Below are 15,728 nucleotides of genomic sequence, written 5' to 3' on the forward strand. Positions count from 1 at the left end.
GAGACTAGTTTTTATTACCGACTGGAAAATCTAGAAGGGTTTGTTTGTGGTGTCACTGGTGACCTGCGAAGCTGGTAGATTGAAGAGTGTACACGAGTAACATTGACAAAATCTTAAGGCTCCATACACTTTCCAGAATGTGGTATTCCATTGTTTGGGTCTTGGCTCCTACGTGTTTTCTATAAATATTAAAAACATCTTAGGAGACACATTTCCCACAATCCTTTTTTATTCTGGAATGAGAAGTGTTCTGGAATGTGCTGCCCTTGGGTGTCTGTGAGCTGAGCACTCTCACCTGGGTGAAAACCACTTCCTGTGATTGACGATCATTGAGCTTACATCAATGCTTCATTTCCTTCACAGGGGATGACATGTACATAAACAATTATTAATTATTAATTATCTATTAATAACATCATATCCATGTCTTATAATATATACCTGATAGGAATGTCTTTTCTATCAGGATTGAAATTATATATATGTATAATATATTATATACTTATATTATTATTATTAATCCAAGTTTTGGTGAATGCAGGCAACAATTTGCACAGTCTTTGAATCATCCCATAGCATGGTAACACATATTCTTGAGATCTCCTGATGACAAAGTCAACCCACATTGAGGGCCAGGGATGTAGTTAAGTGATAGAGTGCTTCCCTAGCATTCATAAGACATTGGGTCCAATCCCCAGTGCTATAGAAACACAAGCGGTGCTGAACTTCCCTGCATATTTCTTTTTCTTCAGCAAATCCCTGACCTGAATTCTCAACAGACTTTGAAAACAGTGCTGAAAATGGTAAGCTACATTTTCAACTTTCCATGAAATTTGAAAGTCTTACTATCTAACAGCAGATGTAAAACCCAGGAAACATTTGTAAGTTTTTACTTTCCCACTTTTTTACTTAGGTTTTTTTTTTACTAGTTTGTGGGCATACAGTGTAATGGTTATTTATTGATGTAATTTAGTTGGGCATTAATTTGTAGACAGTAGATCTTTTTATTTTAGTAGCAATCATTAACAGTCCTTGTAAAAATTCTCCATCTAGGTATGATGACTATTTTTAAACCAGTCGTATGCCTTCGGCCACCTTAACATCAAGTCTCAAAAGCATTTGTAGTTAACCTGTAAATTTTCCATTATTTTCTATAAATATTGTCCTTTTGTTGTCACAAAAACATCCTTGTGGTTGGGTAAATAGTGGGCATAGTACTCTTCATTTTAAAATGCCACTTAAGGTTCAAAGCTCTGTGTTTAGATCCTACTGTTTTGTATTTGCCCAACTTGAATTTTGCACTTGCATTAGTTACTGTTTGATGTTTTAAATTTGTCCTCCATGTTCTCTGAGGCCTGAGTTTCCAGTAGCAGATATCCTCACACCCTACAACTGACCTTGGAAAGCAGATTCCCAGTAACTCCAGTAGCACATACTCTGTCTTTGAAGTAGAATGTACAAACCCATTAGCTACGAATCAAGTTTCTTTCTAAGATAAGAATTTTATTTTATTTATTTACTTTGATGTTTTTTAGCGAGTCTTGAAAGTTGTCATTTTTTTCATGAACATTATTAATTAGGTATCTCAAGATCCACTCCAATATTTCTATTTATAGATAATTTTTCTTCTTTTACTTAAGTACCCCTTTGTTCCCTTCAGATCCATCAGAAGAGGGCATCGGATCCCATTACAGATGGTTGTGGGGCACCATGTGGTTGCTGGGAATTAAACTCATGACCTCTGGAAGAGTAGTCAGTGCTCTTAACCGCTGAGCCATCTCTCCAAACCCGTAGATCAATTTTTTCAAAGACAAAAGCCATGTTATGAAATCATTAAGACTATTAATGAAAATTAAGGCAAAACTTCTAGGCCTTTTCAGGGGTAAGTAGGTTTTTTACAGCATGGAAAGTTATTTCTAAATCACATTTCCTGCCATGACTGTGCTAGTGTTAAGGAAGCCACGTTCTCTGGTGTCCACCATTCTGCTAATACTGATATTTCTCTTGTCCTTATTGTCAAGCATGTAGTGCAAGCTTCAACTATTCCCTCTTCTCCTTGTGACTGATTCCAGTTGTGATGTCCAGATGTTTGCAGCTGAGTAGTCTTTCCTGCCTTTTCTAGTGTGATCCATTCATACTCTATAGGTAGAGTGTAGTATGGGCTTCCCATTGGGCAACATTCTTTTTCCCAGCAGGTTCCACTCTCTCTTCTTTCAAGGTTAAACAATGACTGGTCTACAGCCATTCTCTACCATCTCAACTTTGCGTTAGCTCTTGGGTAGCCTGCATACTCTTCAAAATGAAGCTCAGGATTTTCTCTTCCAAAAACCATTGTCTAATCCCACAATTATTATCCTGGGAAGATATTCTTCTCACAGCTATGTTCTGATGAGTTACCCATTCTTTCACAAAGACCAAGAGCCTCTTAGACTCCGTTCTTCATCTCCCTACATTCATAGCATGATATAACAAGCACAAAGCAGTTTCACTTAGTTTGCCGAATTAAAATTCAGTGCATAAGATCATAGATTCTTCACTTTGTGAGTGGCAATTTAAGTTCTGAGTGTATAGACAGACTCTCTTCAGCCTTGGATAATTGTCAGGTTAGAATGTATCAGACAGCAGGGTGACTTGGTTCTGTCTTCATTCAGCCTGACAAGAAGGAGAAAGAAAAGGAAATTAAATCCAATGTTTCCCTATCAACACTTTTCCAGCTCCCCCAACCTGAGCATTGGCAATAAAATAGCAATGCCTGGTATTTGTGTCTCATTTATTAGTCCTCAAAGCATTTCTTTATGCAACACTCATAGAATTGGAGCAAAGGTGAGGGATACTTCAGCCAGGCATTTATCAGGCTAATTTTCAGAGGATAATTAGCAAGTGGGAAATTGAAAATTCTGCCCATCTACTCAATGGATGAACATGTTTTGATTGCTTCACTTTGGATATTATTTTTTTAATTAAATCATAAAATGTATTTAGTTTTGTGCCGAAGATTTGGTGGGCTAACACACGCGAGCGTGTGGCGTGCATACACACACACACACAGAGGCTCTCAGATAGAAAAATCCCTTAGATTTTATCTACTTGTAGAGACATAAGTGGTTTACATCAGGGCTGGAAAGATGGCTCAGCAGTTAAGAGCACTGACTGCTTTTCCAGAGGTCCTGAGTTCAATTCCCAGCAACCACATGGTGGCTCACAACCATCTGTAACGGGATCCGATGCCCTCTTCTGCTGTGTCTGAAGACAGCTACAGTGTACTCACAGACATAAAATAAATAAATAATTTTTAAAAGTGGTTTACATCAGAGATACTCACGATCTACACAACTGGATGCAGTTCAAAAGTATTTAATTGAGAAGGATTTTATTCCTGATCTAGGCTGAGTGGGAAGACTTACAATGAGTCAACCATGCTTGCTATGCATGCAGGTGTTGAAGAGACAGCCCATGCCCTGAATATGTTCCACTCTCTTATTTAATAAGTATGGAAACTGGACCCCAGAGTGTTTACGTGGCTGATTTCAGACACATGGGTCAATTCAGAAAAAAGCAATCATTGGAATAATTTTTCTGCTCCTTGAAGCACATATTCATACACAGAGTCATACTCAAAGCTATAATCTCCAGCTTGGGAAGATGGACTGTTTAAGAACATTTACCCTTAACTGTGAGTCCCGCAAAGGACGTTGTCATTGTAACTATGGCTATATAGAGTTGAGAGAAGCAAACACAGTTGTTTTTGAAACTTCTGTTTGAAAATTCTCGATGGGAACCACAGCCATGAGCAAGAGAACCTCTAAACATGTTTGTTCCTGTTTGTTCAAATGAGAACATCCCAAAGGGTTCCCTCCCTGTTTCTGTACTGAGAGACATTGTGTCCTCAGGAAGGAACAAAGAGAGAGAGAGAGAGAGAGAGAGAGAGAGAGAGAGAGAGAGAGAGAACTTGAGCCTGGGAAAAGCAGAAGTAACCTCTTTTTCTTTTTGCAAAGCCTAAATATGGCAATGTTCATAGAAGGGAATTAATTCACTCCTCATGGTTATCATTTTTATCCACCATGATAGACATTTTCTCTTACACCCCTCCTAACCTCTGAAGGTCCAGATACCTCTCCAGCCAGGATATAGACTGACAAGTACACTGAGAAGGTCCTAACTTGAGAAGGCAAAGGTTTGAAAATTTCCCCGGAAATTTATATCGAAGGAAAATGATCCAATTATTTTAACGTTCCACTCCTGTCCTCTGAAACAGCAAGGCAAATACTGATATAATCCATCAGGAAATATGACTCCGATCAATGTAAAATTGATGTTTTGCTTACATATCAGCCTCATATATAAGTTATAAAAAGAAAAGAGAGAGATTAGCAAAGACTTGACAAACATTGGGAATGGGAAGTTACTTTTCAAGCACAACATTCTTAGTTTGAAAGAAGGAAGTTTTTCTTTTTCTTTTTGTTTTTTTTTTTCTTTAACTACAGGGTATATAATTTGAACAGTAAGTAAAAATGTTTACTTGTCTAGAGTGTGTTAAGACTGTTTGTGATTTACACATGACTCCGTCCCACAGTGTTCTGAGCAACATCAAACATTTGCAGAAACAACCGATGACACATCTGTAAAGGGTAGGGAGAAAGTGAGCACAGGCCCTTGAGCTGCCCTCCATCCTTGACTGCTTTGGTTATTACTGGGGACCAGCAGGAATCTTTTGAACGCCCCGGCTCCAACTGTGCTTGACTTTGTACGATCAGCTCAGGCTCCTTCTCTGATCTGGTAGCTGCAGCAGGAACAAACAGGAGAGACAACTGTTTCCAATAGCCAGAAAGTAGAATCAGTCTGGGTGTCCGCCATCTGCTGAAAGGGTAATGACAGCATGGTGCATATTCACAATGAACTTTTACTCAGATATGAAGAAAAATGAAATTATGGGTTTTTCAGGTAAGTGAATAAAATTGGAATCAACTATACTGAGTAAGGTAATTTGGTCACGGGGACACACATGCTGTACCGCATTTGCTTGTCCTCTCTCGTGCAAATCCTAAAACTGAGTTTTATGTTCAGCTTGAACTGCTGTAGAAGCCAGGAGACAACAGCAAAACCAATGAAACAAAACCAAAAAGATCATTGGGAGAGAGATGGGGAGGGAGAAAATAGATTGCAGGTGATATGAAAGTAAAGAGGAGAGATTACTGGGGATGGAAAGGGTTACACAAGGAGGGGAGGGGACAGGGAACACTGAAGTGTAAGGGACAAGGATTAATCAAAATAAAACCATATAAAAAGTCAAAAGAAAACATCCTAATTTTAAACCAGTACACACATATATTATACATTTTATATATTTTATTTTATTACACATAATAAATTTTTGTATATTATATAAAATTATAAATATATATATATATCTTTTTTAATGAGTTTGAAAGAAGGTGTCCTATATGGCAGTGAAAAGGTGCTCATAGTCAGGAGCAGTTAGTCATCAAACAAAATCTCCAGTCCGAGGGGTGGAACCCCTCTTTATGAACTGCTGGGGAAGGGACCCCAGAAGCCTGAAGAAATTTTCTTAAGGTGAGAAGGATGTGTTGTGAAACAATATGGTAGATCCGGGGAAAGAGAAGATGCAGGGTATGGACAGCCACTCTGACAGAGCATTTTGTGGGAAGGTAAGTGGAGGTGATCCCATTGCAGGTGTACAGTGTTCATGCATACATATACATACATGTATGTTTGTGGAGGCCAGAGCATGACCTTTGATGTCACTCCTCAGGAGACATCTTGTTTGTTGAGACAGCATCTCTTGCAGGAGCTGAAACTTGGCTAGGAGGCTAGGCTGGCTACCAGGGAGTCTTAGGGATCTGCATGTTTCTAGCTGTGCTTCCAAGTACCTGCCATCAGGGTCAGTGTTGTCTCCTCATGCAGGCTGTTTAATGACCAACGCTGATGTGCCACCAGCTCTTGAGTCACCTCATGGCTTCTCAGCTGTTTTATCAGTAAGCTTTGTGGGGAACCCTTCCATAGGAGCCTAGACTGGTGTGGAATTTAAGCTTAAGTCCCTTTGTTTGAAAATTAAGAATTTCTAGCCAGGGACAATACAGGATTAAACCAAGCATGAGCCCTTCTGAATGTGGGACCCTATGGGACTTAAAAGCCACATACCCATGAAGGTGGCCTGGTCAGAGAAGATAGAATTATTCTCAGGACTGGGTTGGAGTCAGTGACAAGGGTCTTTTATCCTTGTTTGTGGATCAAACTGTCAAACAAACAAAAACTACATCTATTTTCTATTCTTTGCTAGAGGAGTACCCTCTCTCAACAACAACATACAGCAACATTCATTAATCATTCCAAAACAAAAATCCTTAGGTGTTTCATATATAAATAGTTCATCTCCCCTCTCACCACCTCTCTCCCTCCCTCCCCCTCTCTCTCTCTCTCTCTCTCTCTCTCTCTCTCTCTCTCTCTCTCTCTCTCTCTCTCTCTCTCGTGTGCATATGTGTACATGCACCTGTACACATGCACATTAAAGTCAATATGCACATGAGGAAGACTCTAGAATCTAGGAACATTGTTAATGCTTCCATTTGTCCCTCCTCCCATAGACAGGGGAGCTATTTCTCTCTGTCGAGTATATATGGAAATCACTGAGCTTGGCCAACCAGAGAGGGCCACTGGATTCATGTGTACCCAGAGGTTTTATTGAGGGTCAATCATGCAGTCATAACTGAGGGACCATGTGGATGACCTTTGGTCTCCAGTTCTACACACCACACTAATAAATTTGGTCTCCCCTTCTTGGGAGGTAGAGTGGATAGCACGTGGTCTAGAGCTCAGTGGAAAATCTTATTGTTAGAGTTCAGCACAGCCCATGTAAGCAAAGATGTTCTTAGACAGGACATGCAGTGGTGGGGAGGCGGGAGAAATATGGTGTAGAGCATCTCTGGTAACCAAAGGTAAGACAAACAACTCTTAAGGCCAGATTAGTTACAGATGGGGACACTTGGGTCACCTTACTGATTTGTGATCCCAGTTATCTTACTTTTTCTGTTTATTTCAGAACTTGACCGTCGATCGGCTTTTCAACCCTCATATTCAAAGATGCACCTCATTTGCTGCTCAAGATGCTGGAGTGGTAGAACAGACACATGTCCGGGTCACCCCAGGGAGTCTCAGGTATCTATAGTTGACCTTCAGTGATGTCACAGTGATTTCCCAAGCACCAATTCTGGAATTATCACTTGTTGTAGAGCTACAATAAAATGTGAGTCGTATTTGTTTTCCACCAAACACGAATGTTTACTGAAAAGAATAATTCAGACATATTAGTTAATATTTACATGTACACGCCTTTGCTTCACTAAGAGGAAAAGCACATGACGGCATCAGGACATGGACTGCAACAATATAGAAACAAAGCCGCCATGTTGTCGTAGGAGCAGATCTGTGAGTGTAGAAGGCCAGCGCTGAAATTTCCAGGTGTTGTGCCCCATTGCCACAAATAATACAGAGACGTGGGTATAATTATAGGGGAAGGGATGGTTTATTCTGGAGGAGATAGACAAGGCCTCCTCCCCTGTGGCCTGGCCCCAAGAAGGCAAGAAGAGAAAGCGCTGAGGTGACCACAGTCCCAGTGACTTTAAAAAAAATTAATACTTTAAAATTTTAATTAAAATATAATTACATCTTTCCCACTTCTCTTTTCTACCTCCAATCCCTCTGATATTTCTTCCCTCTAATTTTTCCTATGTACTCCATCCCTCTAACATTCATGGCCCCTTTCCTTTGATTATCATCGCTATACATGTATATGCATAAATATATAAATATAGCCCGTCAAATCCACTTAGTGTTACTTGTGTTCAAGGTTGAATGCTTGGTATTGGATAAGTAGTTAGGGACTTCAGCATTGAGAAAGACTAATTCTCCCCTCTCAGGAGTCATTAGTTTCCTGTAGTTCTTTGTCTAGGGACCCCATGAGAGCCCCGCCCCAACCTTCCACAATAGCATATCTGTTGGTGTTATTGTTCAGATCTTGTTTAGACAGCGATATTGTAGAAATGTCCTGGGTGAGGTTTCCCGTCACTTTTGGTGACATAATCCCACATCATACTTCCTGGGTATTACCAACCTCTCCCAGGTTCATATATATATATATATATATATATATATATATATATATATATGAATATACATCATATTATATTATGGACAGATTCAAATGGAAACTCAAGGACAGTTTTACTAGAGTTTAAAAGAAAACTCTAAGGCAGGCAAGCTGTAAATCTTAACACATGTCTGGAGGAGAGAAGGGGAAAAGATCCATGGCATTTAAGCTGGCATGGAAGTCAGGCATATGGGGGAGAGGCAGTCACATGACGTCAAGTGGGAGCTTTAGAGAAAGGGTAAAGGATCAGAAAGGGCATACCTAGCTTCTGGCTAGCTTGCAAAAGGAAGACGTAGGGAAAAGGAAAGTTACATCTTTCTTACCTTGGGCCCCAGAAAGGTGGTCAGACCCAGCTGACCCTCATGGTGCTTTATTGCAGGGCCTGCAACAGGAGTGGCCAATCCAGGAAGGAAAAGCACAGTATCATATTAAAAGGATAATTATTCTGCCTAACTCCTTAGCATGGCTTAGAGTGAGCCTTCTTTCCTACAGGTGGTTGCCTGAATAATTGACCTGGACTAACTAAAATGTTGGGTTTCCACCCAGGCCAGAGGTCATATTCTCTTGGACCGAAGGAGCTTTTTCTTAGTGGCCTTTATTGTTACTTTAACATGTTGACCTCCAACTGTGCACTCTGGCATGTACATGTTTATGTGTATGTACTTGGGTACACACACACACACACACACACACACACACACACACATACACGCACACACACAATAAATACAAACAATTAAATAGTTAAAGAGACCAAATTTGCATGGCAGATTGTTTGAAGGGATAGACACACTTCAAATATTATAAGAACACATTTATACTTTATATTGTACATAAGAGTCTGATACATGACCCTTGAAGGACATTTGCACAGGTAGAAAAGTATGTGGGTTTCCTGGTGAGTGGAATTACAGTGAATGGCAAATTTGTCTTTTGGAATAAGCCATAAAAACATGAACACCCTGAGTTGTCCACTAGCAGAGCCTACATACTCCAAACCAATTAAACACTAACAACAGAAGAAATAGTACCTAGCAAGATCACCGAAGTTAAGAGAAAGCAAGAGAACTCTCAGCAGACAGGGTTAATGATTGTAGACGTGTGCTGGCCTTGTTACAACATGAATATGTGACTGGTGGTCGACAGTTCACGTAATGGTGGTGATTTCTTCTACCTTTTCTGTCTTCTTACAACTGTGTCCCTAATGCCAGAGGACTGTCTGTCTTAGAGGAAGCCTCGAACCAACTTTGTAAAATAATTAGTAAGTAAGTTGCTATCTTAAGGTTTCTATTGAGGTGATGAAACACATGACCTAAAGAAACTTGGAGAAAGAAGAGTTTATTTGGCTTACACTTCCATATCACTGTTCATCAATGAAGGAAATCAAGACAGAAACTCAAGGAGGGCAGGAACCTGGAAGCAAGAAATGGAGGCCACTGGAGCAATACTACTTACTGAGGGCGGGGCCCTCTCACGTCAACTGCTAATTGATAAATGTTCCGTGGGCTCACCTACAGGCCGCTCTTATGAAGACGTGTTCTCAGTGCAGTTCCCTCTTCTCAAATATACAGCACAGTCATGTGATGCTATCTTTAAGGTTCAATGTGGCATCTAGTCCATACACGTCTAAGGAGAACCATTGTAGAAAAGGGAGTTAATGCTGTTCTCCCATTTTATCTTTAGGGTAAAGCTAAAGAAACCCAAGGAATGTTCTCTTTCAGAAGCACTTGAATATGAACCTCCCCTTCAGGCTTATCTCCTCCATGCCCGAGCCTTGAAGTATAAACGTTGATTGTTGATCCTAACATTTACAAGAGGGACATTAGGCCGTGAGAGTGCTCAGCTCTTTATGAACAAGGCAATTATTTATCTTGACTATCTTGTGTGTGCAGCCTAAAAACCCAATCCATGCAGGAGAGCCAATCACGTGGAATGAGTTTCCATGTCGTCAAATCCATCAACAGGCCTTCAGCTAAATGCAGGGAAGATTTATGCCCCCTGATTAAGGAGAGGCCTATAAGAAGGAAATAAATGGAGGAAATGTTCCAACTAAGAACAACTGAGATATCATTTCATAAGAAAAAACAAGGAGGCTGTGTATGTAGCTCGGTGGTAGATATTGACTTGGCATTTGACAAGCCCTGGTTCTGTGTTCCCTTCAATTCAACAAGTGTATTTCCTTATCCCAGCATTGAATAAGTGCTTGGTGTATCTGTCACATTCTACCACAGTTGGCATGCGCTGCCCTGTGGTATGTGTGTTGGGGATCAGCTGTGGTTCTGAGTTCTACTTCCTCCCTCAAGGTGTCCAGACACTGGGAGAATGAAGCAGAGCAGGAAATGAGTGACCTCTGTAGGAGACCAGTCTAGCTAGGAGTGCCAGGGAGTGCCTGAAAGAAGAAACTTTCTCCGAGGAAGGCCTTCTCAGAGGACTCCAGTGATACATTTCTTTTAGACAATGCTTAATAAAACAGTTCTCTTAAACAATCTTCAGTGAAAGAGCTGGTGCATACACACTTTATTCGAGGTGAACAAAAGCTATATATGAGCCTTAGAGATGGGGAAGGCGCTTCCAGGAGGAGTGTAAATCATTGGCTGGAGCTTAACCTACTGTGAACACCTCATTTGCATAAAGAAGGATTCCAGGAATCCTGGGTACTTGCTGGGTGGGTTCTTATGGGAGAAAAGGAAGTTGCATGTGTAGGTTTGCCAAGGACTAGGTTACCTTCCTCAGGTAGAGGGTGTGGGGTCAGGTTCCCCAGATAAGGTCGGAAAAGAGAAAGACCTGCTGGAAAGGGGAGTAATTCATTTTTCCCTGAGCTCATATTCAGATATGATAGACTTCCACCTTAAGTAGCAGGCTTTCCCATCACTGCCCCTTACCCTGAAGCTCTGTAGCCCCTGAGGTAATTTCCCTTCCCCCAGTTTCTTTGATAGCTTTATAACGAAGCCATTTTGGCTACATACTCTCTTGGTTCCCATGCATTCTCTCCCCTCTCCTCCTCTTCCTCTTTTGCTCTTCTCTCCATCCCCATCAGGGCCTGGTTCAGTCTGGACCCTTCCAGATGCCTCTGGCTGTTCTCTCCCACATATCAACCATACCTAGGAAGAGTCCTGGCCTCACGTTGATTCACGGATGACTGGAGTTCAGTTTCTACCACCATGTTGGATGGTTCACAACTACCTGTAATTCCATCTCCAGGGGATCTGATGGTCCTTTCTGGCCTTTTGTGTACCTGCCTCTCCTAACCCCCATAGATGCATGGATGTGTGCATTTGTGTGTGCGTATGTGTGTTGTGTATGGTGTGTGTGTCACATCACATAAAACATACACAGAGACCGACTTTAAAATAAAATAAATCTTTAAAGCTTAATAGTTCAACTCTTTCTTCTCCTGCCCTGGCTTCTTCCTTCTGACAAACAGAAGAAATTAAAGAGGTTTTCTTTAGCACACGCCTCTTTCTCTCAAAGTTCTTCAGTAAACAAAGACCTGCAAACTACAGTCACCATGCCTACACTATAGTTTTTGTTCTAGGAATAGAATGACTTCTATCTCAGACTCTCAGTTTCAGCAGGAATAAAAATAATATCTTCTCTCTCTGTAGTTAATTTCTCCTCCTCATTGTGCATGTTTCTAACATCCAACACAAGTGGCTTTTTTTTTATCTTGTTTAACTGTTAGATGGGTCTCCCTGCTCCCACATCGCTGGGAATAAGCCTAGTAATTGCGTCCTGGGTGACCTGCCCCATTATACTTCTCTACTGGCAGGAGAAAGAAGTCAAGACTGGATGCCTGGCTTTTTGGAGTGTGTGTCCTGTAAGCTGAGAACCTTGTTCATTCTTCTTGCCATTACTGTCTCCTTTCAGGTCCTGGGAGTTAAAATTAGGGAGGCCAGAACTGGGACTTTCATAGCCCAAGATGCTGCTGGCTGCAAAAAGTGTAAACCGGTCCCAAGACTCACCTCTCAAATGTAAACCCATGGCTAGCGGGGGTTTACTTAACTCACCATAAGCACCAAAATTTTGCCAGGGCTAAGTTAACAGTTAAAAGACATAAGCTGATGAGAAGATGGTGAGTACCAGGAAGCACCCTGTAGTCCCCACCCCCACCCCCATCAGTTCTCTGGCTTTCTTGATTGGAAAGGACAATAACATTGGAATAAGAACATTGTGAGCTTGAATCTTTTTTTATCACTTTCTAGGTGAACTTAGACTCTGTTTCTTCATCTACACAACCGAGTTTGCCATCACACACACACACACACATGCACACACACACACACACATGCACACGCACACACACATGCACACACACATGCACACACACAACACACACACACGCACATGCATGCACACACACACAGACATGCACATACACTGTACTGCATTTGGGTTTTTTTACTCAGTAGAAGCATTCCAACGGGAAAAGTGGGAATTGTGTAAGGCTGTGTTCTTACCGATTGGCTATAGAAGTCGCAGTCCCGTGTCAAGGTGCTGATGGCATTGAGACCATAGGAGCTGCCCCTTGAGTGCCCAGGTTTGCGTGCTCTCTGCAGGCTGGAATCCTGAACAGCACTTGATTGATTGCAGTGCTTAGAGACAGCTGGGTCCCCTTTGACTTGGGATTTGAGACTTGGGCTGGCAGGAGGCTATAAGGGAGCTGGGAACAGAGCCCTAAGGAGGGAAATGTATGCTGCAGGAAGCCCGAGCAAACAAACACTTCCCTTGGAGTTACTCTCAGGGTCAGGGTAACGCTCCTTTGACTATCTGCAATGCTGACAACAGCAACAGCTTTGAGAGAGGTCTGAACTTGTTTTTGAGACGTGGTCTCACTCTAGCTCTGGCTGCTTTGAACCCATAGAAATTCACCTGCCTCTGCCTCCCAAGTTCTAGGATTAAAATCTTTTCCCACCTTGGCTTGTCTAGTGTCCTGAATTTAAATATACATATACATATACATATACATATACATATACATATACATATACATATACATATACATATACATATACATACATATATATATGTGTGTGTATTTAAATGTGTGTATGTATGTATGTATATAATACATATATTTTATTTATATGTGTGGTGGTGGTGGTGTATGTTTGTGTGTGTGTGTGTGTGTGTGTATGTGTGTGTGTATGTGTGTGTGTGTGGTTGTTGTTGTTGTGCTGCTTGTGTACATATGCACAAGAGTATGTGCAGAGGTTCATGGAGGCCAGAAGTGGGTGTCAATTTCCCCAGAGTTGGATTCCAGTCAATTATGAACTGCAAAACATGGCTGCTGGGAACTTGGGTCCTACGTGAGAGGCATCTCTCAACCTGGGCTTGAAAGATGGGATCTGAGCTTCCAAGGGTGATTGTGTCTTACTGGAATGAATAAGACGGGGATCCTGGAAAGGCGTGTCTAACAAGGAAAGGAATTTTTGCTACCTGCTGTGTACCTATATACTAAGGATAAAACAGATGTTAGCATATATTATAGCTAACACGTATTGAGCACTGAATGTGTCGTGGGGAATTTTGCTAACTGGACTATTTATTTAATTCTCACAGCAACCTGGAGGCAGGACCTTGGCTCTCCTGATTTCACAGCAGAGGACTGACTGGGGCTCAGGAGAGATTAATTGCCCAAGGATTTATGGCTAAGCATAAGAGGTGGAAGTAGATAAGGTGCTTAGCAGTTACAGGAGGCGATGGTCCTCCACTTCCTCAAAAGAACAAATAAACAAAAGCGAAATCACTTTGGGAAGAAGGAGTTTCATCCTACTGCCTCATAGTCACACCTCCTATACGGCCGCCCCTCATACTCCGGATGTAAACTATGGCTCGATTCAATGCTCGACCAGATGTGTATTACTGTCTACGTGGGTGCGCACCACACGTGCAAGGCCAGGATGAGAAAAACACATTCCCATGTGGTACGGAGGAGTGGGAGGCCGGAAAAGGTCTGGATGCTGGTGTCTGGGCCTCAGTAGGGCAGAAAACAAAGGCAGAGAGAGAAGCAGGTTAGGAAGAAACGGCAATCCAGAAACCTAAGAGTCTAGCACACTTATAGATCACCTAAATCAATGGTTCTTAACCTATCGATTGATACCCTCTAGAGATAGAAAGACACTTTCACAGGGGTCGCCTAAAACCTTTGGGCGGGAAAATATATATATATATCTATAACAATTCATAGCAGTAGCAAAATATACAGTTATAAAGTACCAACAAAAATACCACAACAGGAGAAACTGTAATAAAGATCACAGCATTAGGAAGGTAGAGAGCCATTGAACTAAATAGAGATTTCTTTTTTTTTTTTTTTAAGATTTATTCATTTATTATATATAAGTACACTGTAGCTGTCTTCAGACATACCAGAAGAGGGCATCAGATCTCTTTACAGATGGTTGTGAGCCACCATGTGGTTGCTGGGAATTGAACTCGGGACCTCTGGAAGAGTAGTTGGGTGCTCTTAACCACTGAGCCATCTCTCCAGCCCTAAATAGAGATTTCTTATTTCTTATTTATTTATTTATTTATTTATTTATTTATTTATTTTGAGTGTGCATTTATGTGTGAACAAGCGCGTGCCTCAGTGCATGTGTCCCACAGGTACATACGGAAGTCTAAGGACGACTTCATGAGGTGAGTCCCTCCTTCCACATGGGTCCTGGGACTTGGCAGCAGGCCTTTACCTCATGAGCCATCTCACCAGCCCTAAAAAGTCTGTTTTCTGTTAACTAGGAAAATAAAATTAGAAAATTCTTTTGGCTTATAATTCTTCAGTTCTATTTCTCTAAGAAGACTTGTTTTGCTGCTTTTATTTTTACCTGACAAGGGGCCATTAACGTTTTCTATAGGATAATAGACAAGAAATAGAAAAGGAAATATGTTTCTTTCTCATGTTCTGCTTCACCCACAGACTTTCCTTTTAGCTTTCTAAAAAAAGGGTTTTTTTAAATTAGTGTGTGTGTGTGTGTGTGTGTGTGTGTGTGTGTGTGTGTAAAGCAGAGAAGGGAGATAGACTCAATGAGGCTTCAGTGGAAAGAGGATCAGTTAACAGGATCAATTACCCAGAGACCCCCAAATCCATCTTCGGGGTACTACTGGCAGCTTCAAGTTTATGTAGAGAAAGGGTAAGGGAAGGAAAAAGGTGTGCATAATTCCCATTCTACTGCAGGTGTGGTACACGATTTGGTAGCTGGCACACAGCCTTGCACACTTGAACTGAGTTTGTTTCCCCAACTGAGAGGACGAAAAGTGAAAGGTGCTGTTTAAACATCCTTAGCACTACAAGTACAAAACAGCAGCTTGGTTCTACTTCTCCACCAAGGACCCAGCCAGATAATTGTCCTCTTCCCCAGTTTACAGCGAACACTACAATAGCCTGTCTAAGGACATCAACACAATAGCCTGTCTAAGGACGTCAACACAATAGCCTGTCTAAGGACGTCAACAGAAGGTCACAACAGAAACAAGGTTTGTGTGTGTATTGTCCTCTCTAACGATGCGTTTCCTTTAAACACCCTGAGTTACGCTAGCAACTGTGCTGTGTAGAATTCTTCTTTTG

The 15,728-nt window shown here is 41.3% G+C and overlaps 1 long non-coding RNA gene across 2 annotated transcripts; it reads right to left on the reverse strand.

Annotated features, from left to right (window-relative positions):
- Positions 1-971: 971 nt before the first annotated feature.
- LOC148003639 (uncharacterized) lies at positions 972-12,870 on the reverse strand. 2 transcript variants are annotated; one of them, XR_015629938.1, is made up of 4 exons: positions 12,622-12,870; positions 7,040-7,249; positions 4,520-4,780; positions 972-2,652 (listed from the first exon to the last, which is right to left on the reverse strand). It is a non-coding gene; the product is annotated as an uncharacterized LOC148003639 (long non-coding RNA). The 2 variants fall into 2 exon arrangements; XR_015629939.1 differs by having other exon boundaries at positions 4,520-4,854; positions 12,622-12,801.
- Between the last annotated feature and the right edge of the window lie 2,858 nt (positions 12,871-15,728).

This window comes from Rattus norvegicus, chromosome 9 (assembly GCF_021556685.1).
Source record: "Rattus norvegicus strain SHRSP/BbbUtx chromosome 9, alternate assembly SHRSP_T2T, whole genome shotgun sequence".
Classification (NCBI taxonomy): Eukaryota; Metazoa; Chordata; class Mammalia; order Rodentia; family Muridae; genus Rattus; species Rattus norvegicus.